The sequence below is a fragment of the Gambusia affinis genome, linkage group LG07 (genome assembly GCF_019740435.1).
Source record: "Gambusia affinis linkage group LG07, SWU_Gaff_1.0, whole genome shotgun sequence".
NCBI lineage: Eukaryota > Metazoa > Chordata > Actinopteri > Cyprinodontiformes > Poeciliidae > Gambusia > Gambusia affinis.
The window spans coordinates 13,073,779-13,087,116 of NC_057874.1; the positions used below are offsets into that span (position 1 = coordinate 13,073,779).

The 13,338-nt window shown below is 36.6% G+C and overlaps 1 long non-coding RNA gene across 1 annotated transcript; it reads left to right on the forward strand.

Annotated features, from left to right (window-relative positions):
- Positions 1 to 4,361: 4,361 nt before the first annotated feature.
- On the forward strand, positions 4,362 to 13,033 carry LOC122834488. The gene is made up of 5 exons (XR_006371210.1): positions 4,362 to 4,523; positions 4,621 to 4,704; positions 6,254 to 6,391; positions 7,357 to 7,462; positions 10,542 to 13,033. It is a non-coding gene; the product is annotated as an uncharacterized LOC122834488 (long non-coding RNA).
- Positions 13,034 to 13,338: the final 305 nt, after the last annotated feature.

Sequence of the window (13,338 nt, forward strand, 5' to 3'; positions counted from 1 at the left end):
TTAATGACTGAAAAGATGACAATGTTGCTCTGAAAGCTAAACCCAGCATTTTTTGTCTGTAGTTTGAACTAGGACCACACAGGTTTAATTAATTAGCCTTAATCAGAGCTTGTTTGTGGAGCATTATGCAAAGGAAGCGTTATCCTAATTGTGAAGGATATCAATGACTGTCTTCCCAACTTCTAGGCAGCGGTCTTTACCTTGACTGTGTCCTGCTAGACATTTTCAGGCTCATGCAACCTTTGCAGGTAATTTAAAATAAGTTTAAGCTAATCAGCCTATTAGTGAGTGACACCTCACGCTTCCAATACTTAACTTTTTCACAATATTAAACATTTCTAAGACATTAATATTTATGGTTATCATTATCTGTGAACCATAATCATAAGAACATCATAAAATAAAAGTTTTAAATATTTAACAATTAGTACAATGAGTATAAATTATAAATTTGTTTCTCTTTTTGAAGCGAGTGAGAAAAATATTTATATTTTTTTACAATATACTAATTTCTTAAAAATAAAGAATTGTGTCATGAAAACCAGGGAATGAGGAAAAGCATTATGCTCTTAAAATAATTGAATAAATAAAAAAATGTTAGAATCATTATACTAGCTAGTTTACAAATATAGGTCTGATAACAGCATTTAAATTGTTAAAGGTGCCAAATAAAACAAAAAAGATTACATGACTAAACTTTACAAATGTGACAAAGTAAATAAATTGAGATTAAATAGATTCAAATAATAACTGAGGTTCAATTAAAAGCCAAGCTAAGAAGAAAAATAGATGCAAAAGCTCTTATGAGAGAAAAATATATATTTTTGGGTAACATATGGTTTTATTTCAACAAAACAAAACCATTTATTGTTGTAAGAAAATTATTTTGATCACATCCAGCAGTGGCACAGGACACGATAACGTCACAATGATAGCCTACTGAACAGCTGGCATAGAAATACTAAGCAACAAGGACTAATATTTAAGGTTTGGTGCTCCAGAGGCTGCGGTATATATATATATATATATATATATATATATATATATATATATATATATATATATATATATATATATATATCTTTCTCTTCTCCACTGTTGCATGAATGTTTTCTTTTGGTGCTTCTGTTCAGTAGCTTATATGATTAAGCTAACATCTTAGCTTCAGAAATTTATCTTTTGTTTTGTCTATTTGCAGATCAGCTCAAAAGTTTTCTTTGGTTTTTCGGGACAACAGATCAGACCGTGATTCCTAATTCTTATAGGATAGCAGCTGATTGATTTATTCATTATAAATTTATTTTTGTGGCCATCCAAAAAAACGCAGCTAACTGAGCCTCTGGAGTCCATGATGCCTTAAACAGAGCCCTGATTGCCAGCTAAAGACGATACAGTAGCAAAAGAAGGCAAGCCAAAGGGCAGGAAAAAGAAGAATGGCGTTTAAATTATTTTTCTCATTTTTTCCATATGAAATGTGAGAGCTGCACTGAACGGGATGAATACCTTTGATGCTTTGAAGGAACTACAGTGGGAATATTTGGAAAGATGTGGCTTTTGGAAAATATGGCCAGCTCCTGTGTGTCTCCTTCAAACTCTGTGGCCAGACAGGCAAGCTTTAGAGATTCTCTAACGTCCCTTCATAGGCCCTCTCTCAAAAGAAAACATATAAAGTGATGTGATCAAAAGCCAAGAAAGCTCAAAAGAATTTATTTAGGAATGTTACGGTTCTGTGTAAATGCTTAGATTTTTAAATTATAAAAATCAGGAGGTGGACTCACTCACACGTTCCAGCTTTTTTGACTAAAAAACACAGTTATGCAACCCTACTGCTACAAAGCTCTCCTCCTTATCGCCCTGATTTCTTGAAGGTTCTTCAAAGAGTTGCTCTGGATGCTGATATCTGTGGGCAGGAAGGATTTCCTGTGGCAGTCTGCAATACAACGGTTCTGAAGAAGCCTCTGACTGAAAGCAAAGAGTCTGTTGTAAAGCAGACTCATGAAGAGGATGATCGGGGCTGTCAGTCCTTGTCTTGATTTCATGAGGAATCCTTTTTTGCACCCTCATCTCCACAGGTTCCTCAGTTGTCTCCAGAACAGAACCAACCGTTTATGTCAGGTTGTTGAGCCTCTCTAAGTCCCTGATGGAAAGCGTTTAAGATTGTTTCCTCCAACCTTAAAAATCTTTTAACAGTTCTTAAAGCTCGACATTATAAATGGATTTTTGTGGCCAAAGAACCGTTTGTTCCCGGAGCAATAATTTGAAGTCTGATTCCGTTCCCAGACTTTTATTTTCCTGTTTTGAGGTCTGTGTTTCATTCATTTGGATGTAATCTTGGTTTCAGTGTGATACTAAAAGAATAAAATGTCGCTTTATCTTCATCTTTCTGGCAGACCATGTTTGGGCCAAAGCATGAGGTTACCACCACCATGTTTCACTGGGGTATATGTTGTTTTGTTTTTTTTACATTGAGTGATATTCAGTGATGCTTTTATAAAAACATTTTTAGCAAAGGTCTTCTTGGAATGGATTCCCAAACCTTTGCTTTGGTTTCATCAAAAACATGTTCTGCTGCTTCAAGGTTTTTGGGAAATCTTAGCCATTTGTGGATGTTTTATATTTCATTTTAGAAACATTGATTCTCATTTGTTGAGGAGAAAACAGAAGGTAATTGTCACACATACTACCCAAAAGCTACATGATAGACATTCCTGCTGTCCTGCTTCAGTATTGCTGTCGACGTCTCGGCAGTTTGTCTGCCAAATTTCTCTTTTTTTTTAAATATTTATTTCAGAGAAATGTCCAGTTTTTCTAAAGTCACAATTGGTCTGTGTTTTCTTAGATTACTAATGACTTTTTTTTTTTTTTTTTACATATTAATGACTGAGGGGCTTTCTTGCATTCTTCTACATATTTGTGCAGGTGATTGCTTTGGATTTATTGCAAATTTGTTGTTTTTATCTAATTAAATTCAATTAAATTGATCTTAAGTGTATAAAAGGTGACATTGAATCTGGATATTAAAATCAGTGGGTAATTGATGTCGACATGTGGCCAGTGCGGTCAGCTGTGGCTGAAGCTGTCTGGGTTATTTCTGTTCAGGACTGCCACCTAGTGGGTCTACACTGGAAGTGCCACCTTGAGCTAAAGGAACAAAGGGTTCTTTGTGCTGCAAAGGAGGAAAAAAAATGTTTTCATAGACTAGACTCTTGGCATAAAATTAACATTTTGTTCATTAACCTTTCAGAGAGTTTTGATGCAACCATGTGAAGAAGAAACAATGAAAAGGACAGAGTCACAGTATGTAATAACCTTCAGGGCAGAGTGTTCACAGACTTGATCTGAGTAAGAAAAGGTTATTAGGGTTAGAGTAATCTCAATCTCTGCCTGATTTGTCGCCACTTGGGAGGAAGCTGCCGTCCTGATTAAAACCGCTTCATTTAACCCTCCTGTTGTCCTAAAATAACATTTAGTGGATCTTTGGGGAGTTTTAACACAGTGGCGGGTCATTTTGACCCGAGGAAAACAGGATGGTGAAGCATAATAAGACCGTCACACTTGCAGAGGCAGACACTTGATATAGCACTTTAAACAAAAAACTATTTGATGTTAACTCAATCGGGACTGTTAATTATCCCCTCTCTCTTTAAACTTTCCCCATTCAAGGCTGAAACTTTCGTAAGCGGCTCAGAGTTAACTCGAAACAGACGCAGAAGAGCACAGAGCCACACAACATCTTTCAAAATGAGTACTTAAAGTAAACACGTAAACTGCTCAGACGTCACCAGACACTAAAACCCAAACCACAGGCATGTGGCACACATGCTGTTTACATAACCCTGGAAGCTCGCTGCCTAAAGATGGCACTGTGTGCTCTCAGCTTCAGCTGCCTTTTGTAGCAGAAGAAACTCTCTCTGTAACTTCCTGTGCTGCTTTTCAGCTACACAATAGATTATTTACCTATGTGAAAAGATGAAGAAAGTTGTTTACTAACCCAAAGTAAGCTTTTTGAACACATGACCATTACCAGTCCTCACGTTCCTGCTGTTTCACTTATATTTTGGTTTTTTAAGGTTCCTGCCTTCTTGCTCTGTTGCATTTTATAATTCTCCAATCTCAACGATACATTAAACCAACCCCCAGTTGACTTCAGTTCTTAAAGTTTAACTTTTGCCTTTAACTAACAAATGTACATTCGCCATACAATTCCAGTTGAGACATCTTACAAGCTTTTTCTTTTAGCGCACTCTTAATAAAAACAAACTTAATTTATCCTTGGTGTTCGTTTGGCCAAATGACATCACAAGAGGCAACAAAACCAAGCTGCTCGGCTGGCGTTAATTAACACATTTTCTGGCTGATTATCAAGGCATGACGGATTTCAACAGGGATTCTGATAGCGAGACCAAGACAAAAGCAATAAAAGCATTTACAAGACCATCGCAGTAATCATAATGTAGTCGTTGCTGTGGTCGCTCATTATCAAGCTAACCTCTAACTCTGCTCCACAGTAACTGCTTGTGCTGGTGAGCCTTATTTTGTTTAGTTAGGTGGTATTTCACAACATTTAAGTGAACTTGCATGCTTGCAGATATTTAACCACATGCTGTCTGTCCAAAACAGCGGACCGGCCGGCAACAGGTTAAGATGGAGAAACATTGACGCCTGCATTCATCCATCTAAACGTCGGCATTAGCTGCAGGCAGAGTGAGTTGGAATAACTTGGAAGCACAGGAGACATTTTCAAAGAAAAAAAATATTATTATTTTTTGCTTTCATTTGAAAAAAGCCAGAAGTTTCACATTTAGTTTAAATTTATAAAAACAGATGTTACTATTGTGTGCTTTGGTCGAAAGAAAACACATCCGGCAGGTTTGAGACAAACATGAGACTTTTTAACATGAAGTTTTAGCAAGCTGCAGTCTTCAGTGAGTTCCAATATTTATTTATTTATTTATTTATTCGTTTATTTATTTATTTGTTTGTTTGTTTGTTTGTTTGTTTGTTTGTTTGTTTGTTTATTTAGCATGAAGTTCTAGGACCTCTTGAGAAATTACTTTGTTGTGTGTGTATTGTTTTTGGTTTTGTTGTTCATAAGATCCAGACACACAGCATACAAGCAAATGTGTTTAAAGAAAGTATTTCATTAATAACATAAGAGCAAAGATGACAGAAACTGAAAAAAATATATACAAAACATTTCTGAATAGTTGTTTCATGCCTTGTGCGATATCGTGTGCTTGTGGATGGCTGTATCTTAATCGAATAGTTTTATTTACAACAGCATAATGGGACTCAGAAACATTGACGGTGACATTTTGTTTTATTTCTTGGTAAACTGTATCTAAGCCGAGTTTGGTGATTCTACACAAATGTCTGGCTCGTAGTTTTAATCTGTGTGAGTTGTGTGAACGTCTACAGAACGTCTAACTCTATAAACACCTCCGCTTTTCCAGCCTTTGCAAGACGGTAATTTACATGTGCGTCAGTCAGGCTGGGCGTGTGTTTATAACAAATTACCAGCAGATGGAAGTATAACACAGACAGGGGAAACCCAAACAAGAAAGACATTACTTGTGACATCTCTGCATATTTAACCCGGATTAATATGCATTTACAAAACAACTGCTAAGCTAAATCATTCTTTCGGTTTAAGAAACTCTGTAATCTTGCGTTAGTTCAGCTAGTTCAGCTTCCCAGAATGAAAACTGAAGACGTCAAAACATTGCGCCGATCTCATGCATGACCTGTTTGACTTGGATCCACCTCAGTGGATCATGTTCAGGTCATTTGTATATGTTGGCTGCAAAAGAGGGCGATACAGACAGAGATCATAGAGATCGACTCCAGCAGGCTTATGTAAATACTCGCCTGTGTGGCTGTCTGATGTCCACAGTGCAGCGTAGAAGAATCCATACCTCTTGAAACATTTAAAATCACAAATTGGAAAATGGAAGGTATGGTTTTACACATATTTATAAGTAAAGATAGAGAAAGTTTTTCATTAATTTCTACTTAGCCATCTTGAGTCAGAAGAACAATCTAACATTACAGCTGCAGGTCTATTTGGATATTTCTCTTCCAGCTTTGCACATCTAGAGAGTGAAATTTTAACTGTTTTTTGCCAAATATATCACGATCCCTTTCCATTTTTGCTATAGATTATCTTTTTTTTCTGGACTTTGACTGGGCCATTCTAGTACAAGAATATGCTTTGATCCAAACTGCTGCATAATCATTCTGGTTATGTCTCTAGCTCTTTCAGTCTTGCCATCAAAACCTGCCAGATTCCATTTTCAAGCTGATGAGCAAGATTCTCATGGTGTGATGCTGCAATCTCAACTTTCCATAGTGGGGGGTGAAGTGAAAGGCAGAGCACGGTCAGCCTAATAAGGTAAGTAAATCTCCAACGATTAGGTGGCGTCTGGAGGCAAACTGTACTTCATTTTTCACTTTTGTTTGTAAACAAACATCTAAACATATCTATTATTTTCCGTAAGAAAACTCTGTGATGGTCCACCATATAAAATCAAAGTAAAATACATTAATAATGTGATAAGATGTGTAAAAGTTCAAGAGATGTGAATACTTTAGCCTGGCACTGTAAAGATGGAGATCTCCAGCATTTTACTGCTGCATCCATTTGGCATAGAGACAGATTTTTATGACTGAAGTGTACTTTCCAGCTATCTGTCTCAATTAACTATAAATGACTGGATTACTCTGACTCCTTCAGTAAAATTTATGACATTATTCAACATCGCATCATTTTATTTTAAGAGAAATCTTAAAGAAAATCCCAAAACATGGCACATAAAAACGACAGTGTCCTCTATTAGGAAACGTTTCTTCTCTTAAGTCGACAGCAACTCTGCCTCGTCTTGAGCGGCTCGGGTTTTTCACAGAACTGCTTAGTTTGTCTCCTGACAAAAAATAAGAAAAACAATAGCCTTTTTTTTTCTTTTTATTGTTGGAGTAAGTGAAAACGCCATTCATCTGGTCTGTGTCATGACTGGAGCGAGCGCTTCATGCGTCATCCTTTCATCCACAAGTGGAGAACCGTGATGGGCCTCCGCCCAGTTCGGAGCAGCTGTGATGGGAGCCGGGTCAAAGTCCGGAGACTGGAGTCGGTGTGTGCCGAGGTGCTTGATTAAACACCGGCTAATAAAACACAAACTAGTCAAATATGTATTAATGACGTCTGGTGCTTTCAACAAGAGCCCTGATTAAACTTTTTCTTCAAATATGTGCAGCAGGCTTCCATCCCTGATCTGCAATCTGATTTGGACGTACATCATTACTCATCTTCTGCTCTCTCCTTCGCTGGTGCGTTCTCTCTTTCCCCTCCCTTTGCTTCAGAGCCAGATGGATTACCTCATCAATCAAAGTTCCCAGAATCCCGTCCTCTGTTTGTGTGTGCGTGCATCCCACCAGTGCTGTGTCTCTCATCAAAGAAGGGAAGATGGTATGAAGCACTCACTGCAGCCATTTCAGAAGTGGAATAAATGATATCCACAGCAATTATTTTATCACTCACATCTGCAAAACGTGGCTAATCTTTCCAGTGCACGAAAGCATTTAAACGGTGGTTGAAAAGAATGCACAAGAAAAATGTGTTGGGTGGAGTGTTACCATGGGCTTGTTTTTTAAGTTGAGAGAATACAAATAAAGTCACTATTACTCAATCAGCTAAAGAGTGTTGGGGCTCAAATTCCAGGCAAGTAATACTTGAAAATTAAGCGCTGCACACTAAAACAATAAAACTCCTGCAAAATTAAGATTGTGTGCCTTCAGAAAAAAAATTTGGATCTCTAGAAAAGTTTTACATTTATGATTCAGTTATAAGCTGAAGTTCATCCTGAGTTGCAAGTGCAAATTTAATGGACAATCTTTTTCTAGAAATTGATTGAACCGTGTCCAGCTGAACTGGCCAATCAGAAGAGAGAGCATTGTGTTCTCCAAAGCTTCCATCGGAAGCAGTCCACATCACATTAATGATAGAACGACTATTAAAAGTAGAGATGAAAAGACTGAGAAGCTGCACAGCAGCAGAGTTGGGTGTTTTTGAATATATGGTAAGCCCTGTTGTCATAAGATGAATAGCAAGACGTTTATATATCTTCTCCATATGTTTGACATCAGGGGTCTTCTTTGCCTACTGCTCAGGTTTTGTTGAACGCCAAATAGAGTTTAATAAACCAACCACATTTACTGAAGCTTAAAAAAAGGAATCTATTACAGGTCTGAATATCTGTTTTGTACATAAATGGTTTTTTTTGTTGTTGTTTACTGACAGAGGAAACTCAAAGAAGAAATTGCATTCAAAGCATATTATTTAGAATCCTCTGCTGGACATTGAAATGCTCTGGATTTCTACTTTAAGTCCAATCTTTATTAAAATCAAATAGACAACAACCCCCCCCCCCCAAAAAAAAAAACAATGGCATTAAGTCAATATTTTATGGACAATAAAATCCAGAATAAACATGCTTTTTTGGAGCACTCCAAATGCAACAGCAACAAATCTGCAGTTGAAACTCAGCAAGCAGCTGAGTTTTTAGCATTACGTTTTTTACTATTTGGAAAAATAAGTTCACAAGCAACACAAAACTGAATAACAATAAAATAAAAAGTATTTCCTGCATTTTCATGCACCTTAAATTCTAAGACATGTTATTTGAGCCAAGCTAGTTTTACAACTGTAACTGGGTTTTCATACATTTTCTTTCCTTTTTCACTTTTTCATTTATTTATTTTTTAAATACATTTTCTTGTGTTTCCTGCACATACTCTCTAACTGTGCTTTCCAGCAATCTCAGAATAACTCAGTCAACAATGTTACCACTGAATTTGAAGATCTTTGACCTCTTGCCTTTAAAGTGCTGCACACTTTCTGCAAGTTTTTCTTTTTTTTCTTCTTCTTCTTCTTTTCTCGCTCCTCGAAAGGAACAATTATGGAGCAGGCAACGCTGATAACACCTAAGGAATTTGAAGCATGCACAAACAGCCCTTCCCCCATCCGCTTAGCTTCCCTCACTCCTTCCACTCCTGCCCACATCCCTTCTTCATCCCCCCTTTCCTCCCGCTCCATCACCAGCCTCTATGTCTGCCTCTTCAAACTCATATCTGTTTCTCCGAATACTTCCAGCTGGGAAACGTAAACCGAGTATTCATTATAGGAGTGACAAAAAAAAAAAGTAAACAATTGAAAGTAAAATGGGATGTGTGTGTGTGGGTTTTTTTTTTTTTTTTAATAATCTGCAGTGATTCATTGGAGTTCTTTATTTTGTCAGAAAAAAGTGAAAATATTTTAGGACACATTTTTCATTGGCAATCTGTCAAAAACCTGATAACAAAATAAAAAAAAATTAAAAAAAAATAAACATGTTGATTTGATAAATATGTGATTTGGAAATGTATATATATAAAATATTTCCTGCCTTCTTTCCTTTCTTTCTTTCAGTTTTTCTTTTGCTTCTTTTTTTCTTTTTATGCAACAAATTAATAACAAAACAACACAGTTTTGGCTTCATAACTCACCCCAAGAAAAAAAAAAACTTGGTTTAAAGTTAGATCATAATAAAAATAATAAAAATTGAACATCTTATTCCCAGTCTTTTCTCTTGATCTACTATATAACAGTTGGAAGCTTGCAGTTTTGATATTTCAAAATGCGTTAAATTGAAGGGGTTTGAAAACTTTAAGTATACAATTGAAACCATATATTTACATACACCACATAAAAACAATAACATATTTTTTTTCTCATTGTTTATAGTTAAAACTGACCAAACCTCTATGAGAATTACTCAAACTATTTCTATTTCCTGAATGCTAGAAAACTTAACATAGAATCTTTTTTTGTTGTTGAGATGTTTTTTATAACTTTCCTTGATTTCAAAAGTTTACATACAGATAACTGTATGTAAAGTGATAACCATTAATCTATATGACTTGGATTAAACCTTTTTGTTTTACATTTATGAAAGCATACAGATATATATTTAAACGTTAGTAAAAAAAAAAAAAAACACCCTGAAAAACCCCATTCCATCCACCAGGAATGCCTGACTGACTGTCTGATGACTGAGCATGTGCGTGTTTGTATGTGTGTCTGTGTGTGGTCTGTTGGGTCTGTTCTGCAGACACGTTAAGTAACTGTTCTCACGTAAAGCACGCATGTACATCCATTTGTTTGCTTGTGCTTCTCTCTGACCACATTTTGTCATCTTGTATAGCAGGAATGCAGCTCGTGCCAAAAGATTTCCGCACTTGCAGATGAGAGGAGACAGGATTTCAACCTTACACATCTAACAACAACTTTAAAACAAAAACACATGGGATACATTTTGAAAGTCTTGAGTTGCACTTTACACAACCATTACTCTGAAATGTAACAGTTAGAATATTGCGAAACAAACGACAAGAGTAATCATCTCCAAATGCAGCTCATGGCTTACTGTTTTTGACTGCGAACTGCGGGAAAAGAAGCCGAATGCCTAAATGTCATTCTTTTAATTGATGTTTCCTTTCCTAAATTGCAGCCTCCTCCTCCTCTGTTGTTCTCCGGCTCTCGACCTTGAACCCTTCAGCCTTGGTGACAATGACCAAGACCCTCAGGCAAACATGAACTCCCTGAACCCGTCCACACCATTCATAACCAGTCACCTCCTCACACAAGGTCCCCTTCCTCTGCTTTAATGATGGAGGTACACCCCCACTGCATTGACACTGTTGCATAAGCATGCGTGTGCATGTGTGTGGGAGATTGGGTGTGTTGGTTGTTAATGCAGGCAAAGGGTGGAACTTCCTTAACATGTGCTGCTGTCTTTAAATAGCTGTACGAATGAGGGCTTTGGCAAATTTGTTTTGTACTTTTGCACAAAAATAGCTAGATTACACCCTATGTAGTATCAGCGTTTCCGTACTTATCAAGAAAGGAAAGATCCTTTTCAGTTTTTTTTAGATAAACCTTTGATTTACATTTTTTAAAAATTATTTTCCTTCCGTGTGTCAAAAAAAAAAGGAAGCAACACACAATATACTCACTAAACAATATCAGGAAATCCTCCACAAATGCAAAATCACACTTAAAAGCATGTGCATGTATTAAGTGAACCACAAAAACAACTTCATTACCCAGGAGGTAATAGGTATAAAGCCACAGGCCAGAACACTCTTTGTGGATGGGTGGGGGCTGGGTTCCCTAGCAACAGGCGTGTTGATATCCAAACAATGTTCATGTCGTCAGAGTGTAGCTGGTCGGGCCAGACCGAGGTTCTGCTGAGTGAGACAATGTCACTGTGTGTTCCCGAATGCCAGCAAATGAAAAGAGGCAGATAGACCTCTTGACTGGAAGACAGCAGGGCGGGATGCAAAGTTCAAAGTGTCTACATGACGCTTTCAACGATGGCAGAGAAATCTTTTCATTTTTTAACTCCACAAAGTTTCCATACACTCATGGCGTTCATTTAGATCACACAAAACGTTTCTGTTAAATAACATCTTTGAATCTTTTTGACAAAAAATTTGGATATATAATCCCAGTCAGCCGTTTACATGCAGTCATCATTCTAGTTCTACCTGTAAATTCTTCCTGTAAACATGTTTACAAACAGTGTTCATAACAACAATAATAATAGCAGCAATTGTCATTTTTTATTATTGTTATCATAATAATGGGAATAAATGTAGCCATTAAGCTTCAAACTAATCACCCTCAGCAATTTGTACCTCAATCCTAATCCGACTGTTGCCATCAACAGTAGCGTGAAAATATCTGAGCAGGAATTGCATTCCAAACAATGAAAAATCTGTACATTTAAGCGTATGTTTGTAATTATTTGTTTATTATGATTATTGTCATTCAGAATTCATATTATGCACCATCAATTATATCAAGAGGTCTTTTCTGTGAAGAGAGCCTCAAAATATAATACTGCTGTTAGCATGATTTATAGATTGGGCAAGTGGATTATTCTGGAGTTGTAAAGAAACCACGAGCTTTCTGTAGACATCAACATGCATGATGTACAATGCAGGATGGGTCTTTGATACCTTTATACCAGAACTGGAAGGTTTCATTTAAAATAACTGGTTTCTTAAAGTGGGCCTCACTTTTTAACATAGTCCAAACTTTTTCATATAATAGGGCGAGGGCCTGGGCCTTTCTCCAAGATCAATGTCAGTCGGATTTATCCTTTCCAAAATCAGTTCTGATGTTTGTTTTGGATCATTGTTCTGTTGCAACACCTGTCGATCTGAAAGCTGTTGAACTGAGGTGAAGCTGAAGTATTTGGAAGCAGCCCTACATCCACTTTGTGCGATGAACCAGGAGGAGTGAAACAAACCCTCAACTGGATGCTTCCTCTGTATTGTCCATTTCTCCAGAGGGAATTACGGCATTACTTCCTAAACGGAAAGGTACAAATTTGAGATTCCTTTCAATATATGTAACACATAATACAAGACAATTTTTGTAATTATTATTTTTTTAGAAATGTAGATACACTGTAGAAATACAGAAAATGTCTGTTTTTAAGTAGTAGAAGTGTTTGTGAATGCACCTGGAGATACACTGTAAAAATACTAAATAATCTGTTTTGTCAATAAATTTGACGTAAGAAACTCTTAAGCAAAGAAAAAAGTCAATTTTAGAGTTGATGGAAAAGTTCATACTGTCAATGGAAAGTGTCCTAATAATTTTCTGTCAGGAAAGAATGTTTTCAAATAATTTTTTCTTATAGTGAATTGGTTCTTGTCAGGCACCTTCTCGGTCTTCCAGTTCATGACCCTGGTGTTCGTTAATTATTAATATTTATTCTGAGTATTTTCTTTCCTCAGTGTGAAACAGTTTGATTCACTTTTCCAATTTTATTTATAAGAATGGTTAAATGTCCAGTCAGACAACAAGAGGAACCTGATCTACCTACCGAGAGATGTTTAGCCAACATTAGTGTAAGTGAACGCAGACGCTTAGTCTGTTTCCATACTGTATATATGGTTTAACAAGTGGAATAAATTTACACTTCCAAACCTGAGTGCCAATTTTTTTTTTACTTGTTTTACAATCATCACCCCTGGAAAAAAAACAAAAAAAACCCAGAAATAAATCTTGCCTACAATGACTGGCACTGTAAGCAGTTTGCACTTTATAGGAATTCAGTGTTGCCAAGCAGCTGGAGAGATATCACAAAATAGTCTGAGACTGTGTTTATCCATCCAACAGATCCAAATGGTGCCTTTTTACTACTTCTTTACTTATGGCAACTCCATGTGCTGTCAAAAAACATAATTTTCACTTGCAGCTTCTTTAGCCTGAAGTAAAATCCATGGAACAAC